The sequence below is a fragment of the Chenopodium album genome, chromosome 19 (genome assembly GCF_948465745.1).
Source record: "Chenopodium album chromosome 19, dcCheAlbu1.1, whole genome shotgun sequence".
NCBI classification, from domain to species: domain Eukaryota; kingdom Viridiplantae; phylum Streptophyta; class Magnoliopsida; order Caryophyllales; family Amaranthaceae; genus Chenopodium; species Chenopodium album.
Genome location: NC_137852.1, coordinates 15,528,707 through 15,532,862, shown reverse-complemented (window position 1 = coordinate 15,532,862; position 4,156 = coordinate 15,528,707). Strand labels below are relative to the sequence as shown.

At 41.1% G+C, this 4,156-nt stretch overlaps 2 non-coding genes across 2 annotated transcripts; both read right to left on the bottom strand.

Moving 5' to 3' along the window:
• Nucleotides 1–1,658: 1,658 nt before the first annotated feature.
• On the bottom strand, nt 1,659–1,764 carry LOC145596253 (small nucleolar RNA R71). The gene has a single exon (XR_014103114.1). It is a non-coding gene; the product is annotated as a small nucleolar RNA R71 (small nucleolar RNA).
• Nucleotides 1,765–2,314: 550 nt separating this feature from the next.
• LOC145596386 (small nucleolar RNA R71) lies at nt 2,315–2,420 on the bottom strand. Its single transcript, XR_014103226.1, has one exon. It is a non-coding gene; the product is annotated as a small nucleolar RNA R71 (small nucleolar RNA).
• Nucleotides 2,421–4,156: the final 1,736 nt, after the last annotated feature.

Sequence of the window (4,156 nt, the reverse complement as noted above, 5' to 3'; positions counted from 1 at the left end):
CGTAACCGAACCCACAACCAAACCAAAACCCTACCCAACGCCACACCCACCACGACAGCAACCACAACAGCCGCAACTAAAACCCTACCCACCGCCAGAACCACCACGACAGTAACCAAAAAAACAAGCGAAAAAAAAAGTTTTTCACCACCGCCGGCGACGAGAAATCTTTGAGATGAGAAAGGAGGAAAGAGAAGTGAGATGAGAGAGGGGTGAGACGAGAGAGAGAGCAGGAGAGAGTGAGACGAGAGAGAGAGAGCAGGAGAGAGTGAAAGCAGCAGGAGGAGTCCGAGGAGAGGGGAGGGAAGAGAGAGGCTGAGAGAGGATTTAGTTAGGGTTAGGGGTTTATAAAGGGGAGGGGCCGGTTTTTTTTTTTAAACAAAGCCACCGGTTTTGAACCGGTGGAATTAATATTTTGACCACCGGTTCGGTTCAAACCGGTGGCAATACCCTTCCCACAAAATCCCGCCCATTTTCCCTTATTTTTTTGCCACCGGTTTTTAAAAACCGGTGGCCATTTGGCGGTGCCAAATTCAATTTTTCTACTAGTGTTAGTAACTTGCTATTTCACGATTGAGGTGCTTAGTGACGTTCCCTAGGTAGTGTTTAGCGTAGTTGACACTAGTTAGACCTCTAGGTGAACCATCTTAGTATGCTCTTTTGGATACATGATGATCTTCCTTCATATCACTTGACTTAGTCGGTTTGACTTCCCAAATTACCATTTTCCATTACAATTACATGTAAATCCATTGCCCTAGTGTCTTTAGATTGATTTCATATATGCTTTTGCATCGCCTAGTTTAGCCTTAGTTTCTACCTTAAACCCCTTTTACTTGACTTCGAAATAGCTTGACTTAGACATTGTGCATTCAACCTCCATTCCCTTGGGTTCGACCTTGACTTACCACTACACTAAATAGGGGTTTGTTATGTTACAAATTTTGTTTGATTGGGTGGGGTGGTAGCCCAACGACCTACCGTTCTCTTTCCCATCAAAATGGCGCCGTTGCCGGGGAATGGTGCTTTGAGTGCATGTTTTTGTTGAGTCTATTTCATTTCATTTGCAAAATACAAAAAGATTTTACACTTTAGGCTACACTTGTAGCCGTGCTACTTATATTTTCTTTGAGTTTGTATGCATAGGTCCCGAGATCGCTCATTTGTTCCTTTTAATCCGAAGATTGAAAGAACTCTCTCAAGGAGGAGAGTAGCAAACAAGACCTTGGATTATAGTTCCTCAAGCGAAGAAGAGATTGAACAAGAGCAAGTCATGGGAGAACAACCAAGAGTTGCCTTGAAAGAATTGGGAGTACCCGGTGCATATAGGTTCGAGAGTAGCATAGCTCCACCTACAACACCGGCAAACGACTTTGAAATTCGGCCGGCAATGATCACCCTAATAGAGAGGAGACAATATAGTGGGGCAAAGAACGAGAGCCCATTGAACCATCTTAAGGAGTTCGAAAAATATTGTAACACGATCAAGGTTAATGGAGTGTCTCAAGAATTCATCCGCCTTAAGTTGTTCCCTTTCTCTCTCTTAGGAAGGTCTTTGGAATGGCTAGACAAAGAGGTGAAGCCCAATTCATTGAGAACATGGGATGATGTCACTAAAGCTTTCTTGTCTCGTTTCTATCGTGAAAAGAAAACGGCGGAGGCAAGAGCTTTAATTCAAGGATTCAAGCAAAAGCCAAATGAGAGTCTTTATGAGGCATGGGAGAGATTCTAGGAGTACCAAAGAGAGTGTCCTCACCACGGAATTCCAACATATCAATTGATCCAAATCTTCTATGGTGGTTTGAGTCCTCAAGGCAAGGCATGCCTTGATGGAGGGGCCGGTGGTCCAATCATGAACAAAACCGAAGAAGAAGTTGTGGACATAATAGAGGATGTGGTGACTTACTATAGAGATTGGCAAGATGGGGAAAGAGATTCTTCAAGTAAGCAATCTTCGTTGTATTCGGTGGACCATCTCAATGCTATCAACAATTTTTCCTCTCAAATGACAAACTTAGGAAAGGAGATGACGACGATCAAGGCCAAGTTGGAGAGTGTTTCTTCCTCTTCCCAAGCTCCAAATCTTCCCTCCCAAATTAAGGGGAGAGGTACTTCTTCTTACTCTCAAATCCCTTCTACTTCAAGATTAATGGAGTTCCTCAAGAATTCATCCGCCTTAAGTTGTTCCCTTTCTCCCTCATAGGAAGATCTTTGGAATGGCTAGATAAAGAGATGAAGCCCAATTCCTTGAAAACTTGGGATGATGTCACCAAAGCTTTCTTGTTCCGTTTCTATCCTCAAAAGAAAACGGCGGAAGCAAGAGCTTTGATTCAAAGGTTCAAGCAAAAGCCTAATGAAAGCCTTTATGAAGCATGGGAAAGATTTAAGGATTATCAAAGGGAGTGTCCACACCATGGGATTCCTAACTACCAAATCATACATATCTTTTATGGTGGGTTGAGTTCTCATGGGAGAGCAAGTTTGGATGCCGGAGCCGGAGGCCCAATCATGAACAAGACGGAAGAAGAAGTGGTTGATGCTATTGATGAAGTAGCTCGTCATTATATGAATTGGCAAGAAGTGGAAAGAGAACCAACAAGCAAGGGTTACTCGATCGAACAACTTAGTGTCATCAATGATTTGACCACTTTGATTGAGGATTTAGGGAAAGAAGTTAAGTCCCTCAAGGAAAAGCTTGAGAAGCCTCCTTCCCAAGCTCCAATTCTTCCCTCCCAAATTAAGGGGAGAGGTACATCTTCTCACTCTAACTCCAATCTTTCTACTTGTTGCATGATTGTGGAATGTTGGCCATGTCAATTATGTGGAATGAATGATCATAACGCTTCTATGTGCCCAAATGTTTCTTGTAGTGAATGTGATTGAAGTGAAATGGAACACATGAATTATGTCAATAATCATGCTTGTGAACCTAGAAATGATGTTCAAAGGAATATTGGAAATAGGAATTATCATATGAATCATCATGATTATAACCAAAATGGAGGTTATAGAAATCATGAATGCCAAGAGATTCATGGTAACTATAACCATCATGGTTGTAATGGTCATGGTCATGGCTATAGACATGGGGATCATAACCAAGGTTATGATAACTATGGTCAACAAAGGAGCCAAAATGAAACTAGGGGTAATTGGAATAATCAATCTAGGGGATATTTTCAAGCAAGTTTTCAAGATGGTTCCCCAATTGATTTAGTTCCAAATGCTCAAAGTTTAAATGATAATTCCCATGACCAATCATTTTCTTCTAGGGAATTTTTGGAAAGTGTCATTGAGAAGCAAGCTAAAACTATGGAAATGTGTATGGTTTTGAATGAAGAGAAATTTAATTACATGTTGTCTTATAACAAAGATTTGAGTGAAAAACTTTCTCAATTGACTAGTATATTCAAGGAATATGCAAACTCTTCTTCTTCTTTGACTCCACCTAGCTTAGATTCTAGGAACCCTATGGATGCCATTGTTACTAGAAGTGGTAGGGTCCTTGAGGGAGGTGTGCCTAAGAAGAGTGTTGCCAATGAGAGAACTAGTAAGAATTCCATTAAAATTGAAGGTGATGAATGCCCTTTAAGCGAAAATGTTGGTGAGGAACAAGTAGAGAAGGTGATAGAGAAAGAGAGAGAGGTTTGCAAACAAAGGCTCCCCTATCCTCAAAGATATAATAGATATAAGTTGGATGAGCAATTTGGGAAGTTTGTAGAGATGCTTAAGCAACTTCATTTAACTCTTCCTTTCACCGATGTTGTTGAACAAATGCCAAATTATGCTAAGTTCCTTAAGGAAATTTTGAGTGGAAAAAGGACTTGTGATGTGGCGGAGACCATTATCCTTACCGAGCATTGTAGTGCAATCATCATGAATAAGATGCCTCCTAAGTTGAAGGATCCCGGAAGTTTTTCCATCCCTTGTGCTATCAACAAGACCCAAATTGATAATGCCTTATGTGATTTAGGAGCTAGTGTTAGCCTTATGCCATATTCGGTTTATCAAAGGCTAGGTCTAGGAGAACTTCTACCTTCAAAGATTACCTTGCAATTAGCCGATAGATCAATCAAGATTCCTAAGGGAAAGGTAGAAGATGTGCCTTTAAGGGTTGGAAAATTTGTTATTCCGGTTGATTTTGTAGTGTTGGACA